This window comes from Nicotiana tabacum, chromosome 14 (assembly GCF_000715075.1).
Source record: "Nicotiana tabacum cultivar K326 chromosome 14, ASM71507v2, whole genome shotgun sequence".
NCBI lineage: Eukaryota > Viridiplantae > Streptophyta > Magnoliopsida > Solanales > Solanaceae > Nicotiana > Nicotiana tabacum.
Window position 1 is genome coordinate 84,370,121 of NC_134093.1, and position 18,097 is coordinate 84,388,217.

An 18,097-nucleotide genomic window follows, 5' to 3' on the forward strand; every position below is an offset into this window, starting at 1 on the left:
GTCATCCATGCCAAGAGAAAAAGATGTAGTCTTATGTTTATGAATCCCTTCCTTCAGCTGCACCAACACTGGATCACTGTATTGCTTCTCTTTGACCTCCGTCACAAGCGATGATTCCGCCCTATTCCGTACAATCACTCCCCCTTCACTAGAGTCCATAAGACAAACTCCCAAACCGGCCAACTGGTGAACCTCCAGGGCCAAGGGCCTTTGACATGCCTCCAAGTGAGCCAAACTACACATAGATTTCTGACTAAGAGCATCCGCCACCACATTAGCTTTCCCCGGATGATACAAAATGTCGATGTCATAATATTTAAGCAATTCAAGCCACCTTCTCTGCCATGAGTTCAATTCTTTCTGCTTGAAAATGTATTGAAGACTCTTGTGGTCCGTGAATACATCTACATGGACTCCATACAAATAATGACGCCAAATTTTTAATACAAAAACCACCGCTGCATGCTCTAAATCATGAGTTGGATAGTTCTTTTCATGATTCTTAAGTTGCCTTGAAGCATATGCTATGACCTTACCATGTTGCGTTAATACGTATCCAATACCGATCCTTGAAGCATCGCAACACACCACAAACCCCTCGATACCCTCTGGCGGGGTCAATATCGGCATCGAGGTCAATCTTGATTTCAATTCCTGGAAGCTCCTTTCACAAGTATCAGACCACTGGAACTTAACCGCCTTCTGTGTCAATTTAGTCAATGGAGAGGCAAGAGTGGAGAACCCCTCCACGAACCTCCTATAATACCCGGCCAAACCCAAGAAACTGCGAATCTCTATTGGAGTAGTAGGTCTAGGCCAATCCTTCACCGCCGCAATCTTTTGAGGATCAACCTTAATTCCTTCTCCGGAGACGACATGACCCAGGAATGTAACAGATTCAAGCCAAAATTCACATTTTGAGAACTTTGCATACAAGTGGTAGTGATGAAAAGTCTGCAGAACTGCCCTGAGGTGGTCGGCGTGATCCTCTCGACTTCGTGAATATACAAGGATGTCTTCAATGAATACTATCACAAAGGAGTCAATAAACGGCCTAAAAAATCGATTCATAAGATCCATGAAAGGTGTCGGGGCATTTGTTAGCCCGAAAGTCATTACCAAAAATTCAAAGTGCCATTACCGAGTTCTGAAAGCTGTTTTCGGAATATCCTGCTCCCTTACCTTCAATTGATGGTACCCGGACCGTAAATCAATTTTGGAGAAGAATTTAGCACCTTGTAATTGGTCAAATAAATCATCTATTCTAGGCAATGGGTATTTGTTTTTGATTGTGACTTTATTGAGCTGCCGGTAGTCAATACACATTCGCAGCAATCCATCTTTCTTTCTGACAAAGAGAACCGGCGCGCCCCAAGGAGACACTCGGTCAGATGAAACCTTTCTCTAGCAAATCCCTTAATTGTTCTTTTAGCTCTTTTAATTCTGCCAACGCCATTCTACAAGGTGGAATGGATATAGGATGCGTGCCTGGCATCACATCAATCCCAAAATCAATCTCCCTATCTGGAGGAATTCCAGGGAGCTCATCCGGAAAGACATCGTGGAATTCATTCACAATTGGTACATATTCAAGGGTAGGCACCTCAGCAGTTGTGTCCGTGACTCGGATCAAATGATAAATATACCCCTTCTTGATCATCTTTGTGGCCTTAAGGTAAGAAATAAACCTACCTTTTGGCATAACATTATTCCCCTCCCACTCAACAGTTGGCTCGTTAGGAAACTCAAGTCTCATAATTCTGGTCTGACAGTCGAGTTTAGCAAAACATGAATAGAGCCAGTCCATTCCCATTATTACATCAAAATCAATCATCCCTAGTTCAATAAGATCGGCCATGGTATCTCGACCACGCATCGTGAAAACACAATCTCTATAAACCCATACGGCCGTAATAGACTCTCCAATTGGGGTAGATACAGAGAATGGCTCATGAAGTTGTTCCGATTCTACCCTGAAGCTCGTAGCAACATAAGGAGTAACATAGGACAAAGAAGATCCGGGATCAATAAGGGCATACATATCATGAGATTAAACGGTCAATATACCTGTTACGATGTCTGGGGAAGCCTCCGAACTCTATCAACCACTCATAGCATAGAATCGGTTGGGTCCTCCTAAACTCTGTGCACCACCCCTAGTTGTACCATGCCCTGCGGGTGCTGAAGAGCCTCGAGCTGGAGGGTGTGCTGAAGATGTGGCAGCTGTAGGACTAGATGACTGAGTTGTGCCTCTGCTTGCACCCTGACGGGATGAACGACACACTCTCTGAATATGGCCTCTCATTCCACATCCATAACATACTGGCATGTCCAGGTAGCAAACTCCTGAATGTATCCTCCCACACTTAGGGCATGGGGCCCTCTACCGCTGCTGGAATCTCCCTCCTGATCGGCACTAATGGTGGGACCCCCTACTGCCCTGACCAAGCCTAAAGCGAATCCCCTGCTGCTGACCATGCCCTGATGGCGGGGCACTACCTGAAGACTGGGCATAAGACTGGGATGGCCCTGAAGATCCTCCCCAAAAAGCTGATCTCCCACCTCCGAATGAGTCCCCAAGGTTGCCTGCTGATCGGGCCCTACTACTACCCTCTCTTTCTATCCTGTGCTTTAATTTTCGAGCCTCTGTAGCTTGAGCAAATGCCACCATCTTTCCATAGTTCATGTCAGAATTTAGAGCAGTTGTGGTAGCCTCATTAATAACCAAAGGGCTAAGGCCCTGCACAAATCGACGCACTCTTGCCTCCATAGTCGGCATCATATGAACAGCATACTTCGACAGGCGCACAAACTCCATGTGATACTCCCACACATTCTTACTACCCTGTTTAAGGGTCTCAAACTCCACAGGACGGTCTGCCTTAGTCGCGGGAGGCAAGAAATAGTCAATGAAGGCATCCGCGAACTCACTCCATCTCGCTGGAGGGCTCCCCTCCTCAGGGAATCTTCCCACATCTCAAACCAGGAATATGCCACCCCTTTCAAACGATAAGAGGCCAAATCTACTCCCTCTACTTTAGTAGCACGCATAACTCGGAGAGTCTTATGCATCTCCTCAATGAAATCCTGAGGGTCTTCCCCGAGATCAGTACCTGTGAATACTGGAGGGTCTAACTGAAGGAACCTGTTTACCCTAGAACCAGAAGAATCCTCTTGCGAGCTAAATGAGGTGGGTGCAACATTTGACCTTTGAGCCTGGGAAGCTACTAACTAAGTCAACATCTGAATAGCTCCTCTAAGATCCCCATCAGAAATGCTGGGTCCTGGAGCTGGGGCTGGAGGTGAAACAGGAATATCGGCGGGAGGAATTGTGGCACCCTCCGCGGGTGTAGGAACTGGGGTAGTTTGTTCTGGAGTAGACGAATCAGGCAATGTGATAGTAGGGGGGTTATCCTTACCCGCATTATCAAGTAAGGGACCAACAACCACTTCTAGTGTGGCATTGGCTTCTTGGCCAATTCTCGCTCTCTTCTTAGGTGTCATTTACTGAAAGTTAGAACAATGCAAGAGTTAGGGGAAAACAACCTCACGTTCCGCTCTATCAATATAGAACAACAATGAAGGGTTTCATTCATAAATGTCCATGTAGCCTCCTAATTATAGATGTGGTCGATAACACACCAATAAGAAGGCCTCTGCTAGACATGGCTCTGAGACATCCTAGGACACTTTAAAACCTTAGGTTCTGATACCAAGTTTATCACACCCCAACCTCGGGGAGCGCAACCGGCGCTCAACCGAGTGAACCTGGTCGAGAAAGCCTATTAAATCTTTCCTACCCGACTCATTCATAATCCAAAAAAGGATCGCACCACCATTTGTAAAACAGGAGGGGATCAGTTATATAAATATATAAACGTTGCTAGTTCATTCTTCCTTATATATATTATGCCATAGTTGAGTTCCCAAAATACAACTCGATCCAACGACCACCCAACCTACATACATGACCCACATAAACGTCTACGGAGCCTCTAAGAGTACAAAAGAGCAACATGACAATGCCTGCAACAAGGCCTCGGCTATACCTCAAAATATGAAAACTTATACAAAAGAAGGACTACATGACCCCTGGGAGAAATGGGGCTCACCAAGACTTCTGAGAGGAGAGAGGGAGAACACCACCTATGTAGCACCCCCGGCAAAAAGGACGTTAGTACTGTCGAATAGTACTAGTATGTAAAGGCAATCACCAATCTTAGCAGAATGAACAGTGAAACAAAGAGAAGGCAGTCATAATAATCAATAAGAGTTTCCTATAAATACAAAGAAAACACCAGGTAAGGGTCATATAGTTTCCAATTCAATCTTTCCATCTTTTTAGATTTATAATCTTTAGTGCCAAAGCTACAACTAACAATGCCACCACGTGTTTACACGGAGTTCGGTCTCAGCCCGACCAGCTAAGCCATCTCAAGTGAGGCATATCCATATCCACAATGTAATTCAATAATTCCAATACAAATGCCACCATGTGTACAACATGGCATCCTATCTCGGCCCGATCGGCTAAGCCATCTCACTTGAGACATAACCTCTTTCAACTGTCCACTCAATTCACATTTCTTTCCCATCTTCATTACATGGCACAAACAGCCTCATTTATTAAGTAGTTCTTGGAACTTGGGCACATTTTACAATTCAAGTCTTTCCCTTTTTATTTGTTCAAATAACATCATCATTCATGTCGATAAGTACCATCTAAAACAATTAGGGAACATGAATCTTTCAATCAAACACACTAAGGCAAACAATTCTAGTATAATCAAGTTAGAACTTACACCAATTATTCGGACACCGGGAGTTTGATTCTAAGAAGAAGAGAGTTAGCCATACATACCTCAATTGCGCTTCTTTAGACTCTACAATTATCCGGAACCCTTAGCAACCTCAATCTATTTTTGCAATATACAAATTGAACCCATAATTAGGAAAATGTTCATAGTTCTAGTTCACTTTTTATTTTTCCCACACTCTTTATCACATGCATGCAAGATGAACCACTCTCATACCCATGAAGTACTACCCTAGTACCCCATTACAGCTATGTTTGAAATTAAGAGCTGGGGTGATGAAATCTTACCTTTTCGGATGAAGAAATTAGGTGCTCTACTTGAGTATTTCCAAGCTTTGAGTGATGGTTGAAGATTGATTGATGAAAATTAGGCCCTCCCTCTAGAACCCTCTCTATCACACTAGAAATATAAGAAAAATGAGCTTCAAAATGGACTAAAGGGGTGTTTTAACGGAATGGGGGTCGGGTTTTAAATTAAGAACAATGGTGCCCTAACACAGGTCTGCGGTCGCACATAACGGTTATGCGGTCCGCAAAGTGACCGCAGAAATGGCCCTCAGGGGCCTGAACTTACGGCCCAAGTATGTGACCAGTATGTTATCTGCATACTCGTTCTACGGTTGCATAATACACCACAGAACTCCCTCCACAAAAACCCAAGAGGGGTTATGCGATCGATATGCGATCCGCATATCGATTATGTGGTCGCATAATTGACCGCAAAACTGACCTCAAGTTGGCCAAACTTACTGCTTCACTCTGAGGCCATTATGCGGTCCACAGAATGATTATGCGGCCGCATAATGGGCCACAAAAATGCATTTTTCTGCGAAACATTTTCCTCTCAGTCCGTAGGGTACTGTTCAATCCAAAAAGGCCGAACCGCGGTGAGCAAGCTCGCCGCGAAGAATTTCTACTATAATAACACCAGAATCTAACTTGGCACCATGAAACCCCGAGTTTTTGGTTAAACTTTTTACGGGTCCTTACACCCTGACCATCTTCAGATACTGAGATCCGTAGTTTTCTTGGTTTGGCAGGGTATTACCGTTGATTCGTAGAGAGTTTCTCATCTATTCCTACACCTATGACCAGATTGACCCAAAAGGGTGCTCCGTTTAGGTGGGCCGAGGAGTGTGAGGAGAGCTTTCAAAAGCTCAAGACTACATTGACTATAGCCCCAGAGTTGGTATTGCCTACGGGTTCGGGGTCTTATAATGTGTATTGTGATGTGTCGCGTGTTAGCCTAGCAGCCCCAGTGTTGATGCAAGACAGTAAGGTGACTGCCTACGCATCTAGAAACTTGATGGTACGTGAAAAGAATTATCTTTTCCATGACCTTGAGTTATCATCTATTGTTCATGCCTTGAAGATTTGGTGGCACTATTTGTACGGTGTCCTTTGTGAGGTCTATACCAACCACCAAATTTTGCAGCATCTGTTCAAATAGAAGGATCTTAACTTGCGGCAGCGGAGATGGTTAGAGTTGCTTAGGGACTATGATATCACCATCCTATATATCCCGAGAAGTCCAATATAGTGGTCGATGCCTTGAGTCATAAGGCGAAGAGATTGGGCAGTTTAGGATATCTACCGGCAGCGGAGAGGCCATTAGCATTGGATGTTCAGGGCTTGGCCAACCAGTTTGTTAGATTGGATGTTTCGGAGCCGAGTCGAGTTTTGGATTGTGTGGTTTCTCGGTCTTCCCTATATGATCGTATCAGAGAGTGTCAGTATGACAACCCTATTTTGTTGTCCTTATGGACACGGTTCAGCACGGTGATGCCAAGGAGGTCACTATTTGGATGACGATGTGTTACGGATGCAGGGTCGGCTATATGTGCCCAATGTAGATGGTTAGCATGAGTTGATTCTTCAGGAGGATCACAGCTCACGGTACTCCATTCATCTAGGTGCCGCTAAGATGTATCAGGACTTGAGGCAGCACTATTAGTGGAGGAGGATGAAGAAAGACATAATGGAGTATGTAACTCAGTGCATAAATTTTTAGCAGGTGAAGTATGAGCATCAACGGCCAGGTAGATTGCTTCAGAGACTAGAGATTAGAGAGTGGAAATAGGAGCAGGTTACTATGGATTTTGTTGTTGGGATCCCATGGACTCAGAAGAAGTTCGATGCAGTATGGGTGATTGTGGATAGGTTTACCAAGTTGGCTCATTTCATTCCAGTGGTGACTACTTATTCTCCAGAGTAGTTGGCTCAAGTCTATATTCACGAGATTGTCAGGCTTCATAGTGTGCTGTATCCATCATCGCTGACCGGGGTACGCAGTTTACATCGCAATTTTGGAGGGCCGTACAACGTGAATTAGGAACACGGGTTGAGTTGAGTACAACATTTCACCCTCAGACGAACGGACAGTCCGAGCGCAATATTTAGATATTAGAGGATATGATTCGTGCATATGTGATGGAGTTTGGGGGGACAATTACCAGTCGTGCATTCAGATGGCTCTGTATGAGGCCTTGTTTAGGAGGCGGTGTCGGTCTCCGGTGGTTTGTTTTGAGATGGGTGAGGCTAAGATGTTGGGTACAGACTTGGTTTAGGATACTTTGGAAAAGGTTAAATTGATTCAAGATCAGCTTCATACAGCCCAATCTAGATAGAAGAGTTATGCGGATCAGAAGGTTTGCGACATTGCATTCATGGTTGGGGAGCAGGTCTTGCTCTGGGTTTCACCCATGAAGGGTGTTATGAGGTTCGGGAAGAAGGGCAAGTTAAGTCCTAGGTATATCAGACCTTTTGAGATTATTGAGAGGATTAGAGAGGTGGCTTACAAACTTGCACGGCCACCTAGTCTAGATGTATTTCATCCAGTATTCCATGTTTCTATGCTCTAGAAGTATCATGGTGATCCATCTCATATATTGGATTTTATCCCAGCCTAGTTGGACAAGGATTTGTCTTATGTTGAGGAGTCGGTGGCCATTTTGGACAGACATATCTGAAAGTTAAGGTCGAAGAACATTGCTTCAGTGAAGGTTTAGTGGAGGGGTCAACTAGTCGAGGAGGTGACTTGGGAAACCGAGCATGATATGCGTAGCCGTTATCCTCATCTTTTCACCACTTCAGCTATGTCTCTATACACGTTAGAGGATGAACGTTTGTTTTAAGAGGGGGAGGATGTAATGACTCGGCTGGTCGTTTTGAGTATTTTAGCCTCGATTTCCTATTTATTGCCTCCTCTATGTTATATTATGGTTATGTGACTTGTCGGGGTGTTTGGTTTTGGTTTCGGGTGAGTTTCAGAGTGAAATGGGACACTTAGTCCGTAAGTTGGCAGTTTAAGATGAAAGAGTTTATTGTAGTTTTAATTTTGTGTAGACGACTCCGGAATGGAGTTTTGATGATTCCAATAGCTCCTTATGGTGATTTTAGACTTAGGATTGTGTCCGGAAGTTAGTTTGGAAGTCCGTTGATCATTTTGGCGTGAATTGGCGAAAGTTAGAAAGTTGAAGGTTTGGAAGGTTGGAAAGTTTGATCTGGAGTTGAATTTATTGTTATCGGGGTTGAATTCCGATTCTGGTAATTTGAATAGGCCCGTAATGTCATCTATGACTTGTGTGCAAAATTTGAAGTCAATCAGAGTTGTTCTACTATGAATTGGCATTAGTTTTGAAATTCGGAAGTTCATAAGTTCATTAGGCTTGAATTGGTGCGCGATCTATGGTTCTAGCATTGTTTGACGTGATTTGATGGTTCAAGCATGTTCGTATGATGTTTTAGGACTTGTTGGTATGTTTCATTGAGGTCCTGGGGCCCTACATTGCAATTCCGATCATGTTCGGCGCATTTTAGAACCTTGAAGACTACTCAATCTGTTGCTACTAGTTTCTTTGTACGCGATCGCGAGTGGGGGTTCGCGATCGTGAAGAGCAATTTGGCAACTGGCGAAATTATTTTTATGCCATCGCGAGATGCTTTATGCGATCACGAAGTGTGCTAAGTTTGTTCATCGCGAACGCATAGAGTAGACCGCATTTGCGTATAAGGAAGGTGAGGCTGGGGGCTGAGGCAGGCTTATGCTACACGTTCACGTGGCCTTGGACCCGGTCGCATAGGGGAGGCAGCTTATTCATCGCATTCGCGACTGGTTTCACGCAATCGCGTAGTGCATTTATTCGAGCAGGAGAGAACTACTCTACGCGATCGTGAGTCTTTGTTCGCGACCACGATAGAGGGCGACAGGGCAGCAGAATTTAAGTTTCAAAACGTGCATTTCATCTTATCTTTTCATAATTTGGACCTAGAGAGCTCGGTGTGAGGCGATTTTTCAAGGGGTTTTCAAGCAAATCATTGGGATAAAAGTGATTCTAACTCGTATTTGACTATATTTCATGATTCTATTGCTATTTTCATCATCTAATTAGCGATTTGAGTTGGAAATTTAGGGGGAAATTGTGAAAACTTCATATGCTAAAATTTGGGGATTTGAAAGGTGATTTGGGGTCAGATTTGAGTAATTCTTGTATGGTTGGACTCGTTATCGAATGGGTTTTTGAATTTGGTAATTTTGGTCAGGTTCCGAGACACGAGTTTAGGTTAACTTTTTGAGTTGCCTTTTTATTTCTTTGCAAATATCGTAACTTTATGATTCAAAATAATTTCCTATATTTTATATTTATGGTATGAAGTTGTTTTGCTAGATTCGAGTCGTTCGAAGTTGTATAATTGAGGGAAAGGCCTACTAGTTGATTGAGTTAGCATGTTTTGAGGTAAGTGTCTTGCCTAACTTTGTGTGGGGGAATTACCCCTTAGGATTGGTGTTGTTTTGTGATAATTGTGATGTGTGGAAGCCGTGTACACAAGGTGACAAGTGTATACACAGGCTAAATGCGTAAATTACCGGTTTTAGCTATGTAGACTCCTTTCATGCCTTAATTGAGCTATCTTAACATGTTATATTCATCATTATTGGTCTATTTTCACATGTTCTACTTGTCTTATCTCTTACTTGTTAATTGCTCTACTTGTTTAATTTAAGTTCTTGTTTCCTTTATTCCATATTAATTATTTAACCGTTGAACTCTTTAATTGAAGTTGTTATTCTTGGAATATCTTGTTGTTGAAATTGGTATTGAGTTATAAAGGCCGTGATTCTCATTGAGGCAAAGTGTTAAGTTGTAAAATACCATTCTTGTTGAGTTATTTATTACCGGTTATTATTGTTGAGACTCTTGTGTAAATTGTGGTTGAGCCATGGGCTATTTACTGTGAAAACACTGTTGTTGTTGGTTTCTTTGGCAAGTTTTGATATTTGGCACTTGAGATGCGATTTGTGATATGTTGTGATATTGATACGCATGTGGTGGTATAAGTTTTTGGGGTTGAAACGCATGCGGTGAGATAAGGTGTGTTTGGTACACGTGGCTAGTTGGGGAACTACTAGAAGCCACGCGGTATGATAAGTTGGGCTAAAACACGGGAAGCTATTTCGGGAAAAATAATTTTCAAAACTAAATGCAAGGCTCCCGCGGTGATATAAGGAAAGATTGTGAATTATTGTTGTGATTTGAGACTACGAGGCGGTACCTCGATAGTGACTTTTATTGGTATTTTCTCTATTACTTCACTTGTGTTTAGCTACTTTGTTTCCTTGGCATAACACTCCTTGTTTTCTTCCATGATGCATTAATTGATTAAGTTCTGTGTAGATTTTGGTATATTCCTTACTAGTTTCTTTTCCATTGTTATTACTATTGCAATGTTAAATTACCCGTTATGTCTCTTATTTATTCCAGTAGGGCCTTGACCTGACCTCGTCACTACTCTACCGAGGTTAGGCTTGGCACTTACTGGGTACCGTTGTGGTGTACTCATGCTATGATTCTGCACATCTTTTGTGCAGATCCAGGTACCTCCTACCAGTCCAGGCATCAGTGAGTCGAGTTTGTACTTGGAGACTTCAAGGTACACCTGCTGACATCCATATGCCTCAGAGTCATGCTCTATTTATTTCTATATCTTCCTTCTTTTATTAGATACAATCGTATAGGGATGATTATGACATCGTTGTAGAGCTTATGACTCGATATCACCAGGTTTTGGAAAAATTGTATATGTTGAGTTATGGAATTTTCCTCATTAAAAATCGTTGAGTATTTGAGAGTTTATTTGTTATTTTAGTTATATTCCACGTGTTTATTAGGCTTACCTAGTCTTAGATACTAGGTGTCATCACGATATCCTACGGAGGAAAATTGGGGTTGTGACACTCTCCTTGGCACAAGCATTTCCTTGGGCCTCGAGACCTTTGGGAACTTTGAAGTGTAACACAGAGAGCTTCGGCCATGAAAAGAGCTCTACCCTTAGCCTCTAACCTATTGGCCTATATTACTCCCTTAATGTTTAGTTTTTAATGGCAATGAAAGGTTTCAATGTAAATCGCTTTGCCACATGTGACCCCCACATTAATGTAATTCTCATAATTTAAATTATCATTGATTGTTATAATTTATTTAGGCCCTTACTAGTTTATTTCATGTACAATTATATGCGTAAGAATAGCATATCTAATTATCTTATTTCTTTTTTATTTGAACATGTATTATAATTGGGCCTGCCGAGTTTCCAAAGAAGCTAAGGCCCAAATACTGCCCCGGCGCATTTGGGAAGTTTGAAGTCAGTCGCTATCCGTTTTCTGCTATCTGCTGGGCCTGCCTCTTTGAGGCCCAAAACCGGATTCCATTCTCTCCCTTGACTCCTCTATTGTTTACTGCTTCACTACTTTACAACTTTACTACTTCACTGCCTATACTGCATTTTGTTGTCTTTAACTCTCACATGTATACAACAATTATCATATTGGATTGAATGCTTTACTTTACCTCTTTGAATCATGTAGACAATCTAGGCAAGCCCTAAAAGATATAGGATTAAAAGAAATGTTAGACTTAGTAATAGATAGCCTTACTTTGCTAATTTTATATTGTTTATATTAATCTTTACAAATGGTTTTATGAAGTCTTTGGGAACAAAACAACTTTAAGAAAGGCGATAATCCTCTCTTTTCAAAGAAACCTGAAGTGGAATTTGAACTAGTCTTTCAAACTGCGCTTCTCCATAAAATTGAACAAATGTTGTCTCCCGGTCTAAAGGGACGTCTAGCAATTTTCTTCAAAGAAGTGAATATGAAAACTAAGGTATATCTTAACTTATTCCATCATAATATTTTCACTATAGTTATACAAATAGCCACAATTATTTGAAATGATTACAATTTAATCCCATCTCATATTTTAATAAATACAAACATTATGTTCAATACCTTTAAAATCATATGTATATGTAATATTATCTCCAAAAGCTTTTCTAAACCTATGTCTTTTAAAAGCATACACTTCTAAAGTGTTAAATCTTTGTAAATAGATACATAATATGTCGCCTCTTTAATATTAGTTTAAGCATGATACAAAGAACTAACCCTTTAACTTAGTCTAAGTCCTATGGAGCTACCTCAGGTAGATTTTAAGGGGTGTCTAACATCTTCCCCTTAGAAGAACAAGAACCCTTGTCCAAAATCTCACCGGTTAGCAGACTAATAAAGAATAGACTTTAGTGATTAAATAGGTACACCGGTATACCTTTAAACATTAGGTGGCGACTCTCTTTCATCAACAACACAGAAACCACAAGTTGAATCTTGTTTTGACTAGTGTAAAAATAGGGTGCAACAACATGGCGACTATGCTGGAGAATTCACACTTAGGTTCTGACCTTAGCAGACATAGACTAAACTTGGAACTTAGATTTGTTTGTACATTGCTTTAACGGTATTTAATTTGTAATTACGTGCTTACCTGCTTTACTTGCTCATTATGCCTGCTTATTATCATGCATGTTATTATTACACCCTTATCTATTACCACTTTATATACACTGTCATCACACTTCTTCCTATCGAGTCTTGATAGGCCTTACACTATCACACACAATGGCACGCGAGGATTGTCTTTTACACCCCTCTGAACCTTCTTTTCAAAACTTTATAGTTTCAGAGAATGGCTTTGTCAGGTCAACTGACATAACTTCTTGCATCCTTCAGTCAAATTCAAAAGTAGGAAACACTTTACTCTAGCAAACATAGATCATATTGCATAAACCTTAGGTGATTCTATCCTTGGCATCGACACACAATTAGGAAAGCCACCCTAATGTCAACGGGTCATGCACCCAACGACATCACTTTATGTGGAAAGACGAACAAACCTGACGAGACACCTAAAGATCCGAAGCAAACACTTATCAAATCCTTTCTTTACCCACTTCAGAAATAAAAATCAATCAAAAACATCCCCAATATCAATATGGTGATGGGACCACCACACAAGTTGAGGCAGTGGTGGAAGAATATCCGCCGAGAACACGGAGATAAAATCCAGACACACCTGGGAGTGTTGACCGCCTTGCTAAACATCCAAGCTGACAAGGTACTTACTCGCCTGCTGATATAATTCTAAGACCCGGCCAAGGTGGTGTTCAAGTTTGTTGATTCTGAGTTAGTGCCGACAATGGAAGAAGTTACCAATTTCATGGAGCTTCCATTTACAGGAAGGAAACTGATATTACCAGTCACCATGCCTAGTTAAAGGTTTTAAATGCTCTGGGTCTGACAAATAGTCGGGGTTTGAGAAACATTGAGGATGGATGGGTGAGCCTAGATCGACTATTTGATAGATTTAGACATCGTGAAAGCTATTAATGGTATTTGGGATAATTTTTGTGTGATCAAGCAACATGGGAGAGTCTCAGGCCCATATATTTCTCCTTGGCACTATTGGGATTGTTGGTTTTCCCGCAAAGAAGAGGTCGGATCAATATCAACTTGTTACCCATGGTTCTAGCGACATTCCGAGGCAACCTCCAAGCTACTCTGGTACCGATGGTATTACCTGAGATTCTAAGGGATTTGTCTGCATGTGCACGGGGATATGATTTCTTTATGGGTTGTAACTTGCTGCTTCAGATCTGGGCCACCTAGCATTTCTTCCAGTGAGAGGCCACAATTGACTACTTTGTGGGCGTCAGCAACATAATCCACAACTACAATGAGAGGATGAGACATTAAGTCTCCCCACATGAACAAGAAAAGTGGAGAGAAATGCTGACTAATCTAAGTGGAAAATGGGCCAATTGGAAGCTGTCATGGTTAGGGGGAGGGCAATCCTAAGGACTTCTCAGAAATACTTCATTGAGCTGATAGGACTTGAGGGCATCCAACCATACTCACCCCTACGAGTTCTCATACAGTTTGGGTTGATCAATGATGTGGCTTTATGGAGAAGGACAACACTATATGAGGATGAGTACAACAAATAGATTCTAATATCGAGGATAAGAAGGCTCCAAGAAGAGTGAAATGATCTGGTCAGAATGCCAATGGGTCAAAACTCGTGGTGCACTCCGTAGTATTATGTCTGGATCAACGAGGAAGAGGAGCTAGCCCGACCAAGCAGAGAGGGTATAGCCTGGCTGGAGGACGAAGTGGATGCTTTGAAAATTTATAATGAGATCCTGCCATATTACCTTGTGACTACTTCCATACACCGTCAAGTGGTCCCATGGTCCATTGATCACATACTGCCACCTGCTGAAGATGATGACTGAGTAGTGGAGTGCATCCAAATAGAATCCGAAATAGAGTCGGAGGAAGATCCAGAGGAAGAATCTGAGTTCAATGACGATGGAGAGGAATTTGAAGAAGATCCGGAGGAAGAGCCGAAAGAGGAAAAGGAGATAGGGAATGATTCTGGGGATAGTTACTAGAAGTTGGTTGATTTCCCCTTCTTTCCCACTTTATATCTTTATCCCCAGTTTTCTTATTTTTCCCTAAAGGTAAGTTGTTCAAGCCCATGAAGTTATGTGAATGTTGGAAATAATGATGTAACCTCTGCTCCCACTTATCCCAATCCAAACACTATCAATGAAAACAAATTTTGCTTCGGATTTGAATGTGTCAAAACTGATTGTTTGTCAAATATTCGCGATTTAGGACTACCTTTGGCATTGAGAGGTCCCATGAATTCTAGGAAAACGCTCTTGCCTGAATACATGAATTAACTGATATGTGTGACCTTTTACTCGTATAAATGAAGATGCTGACTTTTGTTTCTTTTTCTTTTCTTTTTATTTCTTGCTTTATTATTATTCCCCAAAAAAATGTTGGTTTGTGTTGACCCAAAACTGACGAAACCACCGTACAACCTAAGATCAAAGGGGAAAATGTCTGCTGTAGATAACCCGACCGAACATGCTCTGGTAATAGCCGAGAGCCTGGGACGGTCGGGAGAGAATGACGATACAAGTAATGATGAACATGTGGCCAAGATGGCCCAGGAGATGGAATCTTTAAGGGATTAAGTACAACATATCAGGGAACTAGCACACCTGGTCGTGACAACGCTTCCACAACCACCTCATTTTCCCTCTCTAGATTTAATTCCCGACCACTTTCCTTCTACCTCTCGCCAGGCTAACAACACCCCGACTTCGGTCCCTACCACTCAAATCATACCTCCAGTAATCCTTGCAAACCCACCAAATCCTCCTATCCACAATCCCTACGTGCCACATTACGTTCAAACGCCAAATATCCACTTGTTACCACCAACACAATTCACACCCCTCCTCGTGACGGAGTCAATTTTTTTACCACTCACCAAAATTAGTACATAGTCGTGGCACATGAGAGATATGTTCCTCCTGTATATGGCATTTCTAAACCTACCTTTATAGCGCCTGTCACGGTCAGCGTGCCTTATGAGATTGACGAGTACACCAAGATGGAAAGGGAAGCTAGGCGTAAGGAGGAGGAGTCAGTGTTTGAGCAGTTGCAAATATTGAGAAAATAAATGAAGAACCTCCAAGTCACTCGGGGAAGTGAAAGTCTGGACTACAATGATTTTTGTATCCATCCGGATGTGCATATGCTAGTAGGGTACAAGCCTCCAAAGTTTGATATTTTCGATGGGACGGGTGATCCCCATGCACATTTGAGGGCATTTTGTGACAAGTTAGTTAGAGTGGAAAAAAATGATAAGATGAGGATGAAGTTGTTCATAAGAAGCCTCACAGGGGAAGCACTTACCTAGTATACTCGACAAGATTTGCGAAACTGGAGGACATGGCAGGATATGGCGGAAGATTTCATGAATCGCTTCCGATTCAACACAGAGATCAATCATGACAGGTTCGCACTGGTAAACTTGCAGAAGAAGCCATCCGAGTCATTCCAAGAATATGCACGCCGATGAAGGTCAGGGGCCGCCGGGGCACAACCTCTGCTGGACGATAGTAAATTGACTAAGTATTTTATTAGGGCCCAGGAAGGGATTTACTTTGAGAAAATGATGGGCATGATGGGACTGAAATTCCCCGAACTGGTCAAAATGGGATATTTCTTAGAAGAAGGTATAAAATCCGGCAAAGTACAATACATGGATGCACTGCAAGCAGCTAGCAAGGCAATCCAAACAGGGTCAATCGGTAGCAAAAAGAAGAAAAAGAAAGAAGTATCAGTAGTCGTCCCTTACTATCAACCCAGCCCACATCATGGGAATACTTCCTATTCCCCAAACAACCATTCACCACCACCCGCATATGCTCCAGTCTACAACACATAACCATATTACCACCCCCAACCTCAATATAACCTGCCACGAGACCATAGTAACCCGAACCCACAGCGACCATATGTTGTTGTCCAAACCACAACTCATCAAAACCGACCCACTTATGCACCACACCCTCGCCCAAATTTTGAAGAGAGGTGCCCCAGAAGTGATATCCCGATTGCTGAACCTCTGGCTCAACTGTTTGAAAGATTGTGGAGACTAGGTTTGATACATCCAGTGGAAGGAAGGGTTCCTGAGTATCCCTCAAAGTATTTTGATGGAACCAAAAGGTGTGTGTACCATTCAAACATTCACGGGCATGATACTGGAGATTATTTCAAGCTGAAAAATGAAATTGAAACATTGATCAAAAGCGGATCACTTCAGTGCACTCCAGCTTCGCCCAATGTGAATCACAATCCGCTGCCAAATCACAGGAATCAGGGGGTCAACATGATCACCTTGGATGAAGAATACGATTTGATAGGAACCATTGTCACAATATGAAATGCAGAGGGCGCAGTCCCACCTCAAAGGACTCTGATGATCACAGTACAACTAAGACCTACGATGATAGTTTAGACTTACCAGTGACAACCTGTCATTGCTACCAGGGACGAAGAGGATAGGGAATACAAAACTATCCCATGGACATATCAACAAAAGGGAAAAGCCAAGATGATAGATTTCGCGGCAGCCCACGGTATGACTAGGTCGAGGAGATTCTACGCTCCTGAGGATGCAAACCGAGGTAATTTGGGAAAAGAACAGATCTAGACAAGAAATATAATAGACCCCAAGGCTGTAGAATACTGAAAGAGGATGTCTACCAAAGAATACTCTGTTAAGGAACAATTGAAAAACTCCGACACAAATATCAATCATGGATTTACTGATGAGTTTTTACAGTCATAAGGACACCCTGATGAAAGTGCTAAGTGGGGTAAGTGTGCCAAGCAATACCACAAGTGAGCCATTAGCTGCAACTATTGGGAAAATTGTCGAAGCAAATATGATCACTTTCCAAAGAGATGAGCTTCCTATCGAAGGCGTGGGTCATAACAAATTTCTACGCATCACTGTCAAATGTGGAGACAAGGCAGTATCTCGAGTACTGGTTGATAGAGGATCAGGAGACAACACATGACTGCTCTCTACCTTACGAGAGTTGGGTATCCATATGAGGGAAGTCAAGGAAAGTCATGTTAGGGTAAGGGCTTTTGATGGGTCGCAGAAGGATATTATCGGAGAAATTTATTTGGCTTTACAAATCGGACCAGTTGAATTTCCCATACTATTTCAAGTGATGGATTTTTCCTCTTCATACAATTTACTGCTGGGAAGACCCTGGATACACATGGTAGGGGCCGTCCCATCCACCTTACACTAATACATGAAATTCGAGTGGGGTTGTCAAGAGATCGTGGTCCATGGCGAATGGAGCCACTCATCTTATCTGGAACATGCAGTCCCGTTCATAGAAGGGCTAGACAGAGTTGTTTTCAATGCAGTGGAGATCATACAGACCACTAAAATAGAAGAGACTGAGCAAAACTTGGGCATACAGTCACTGTATAGATCGAAGATGTCCATGAGGAAGATGATGAAATATGGATATAGACCAGGAACCGGACTGGGAGCTCGATCA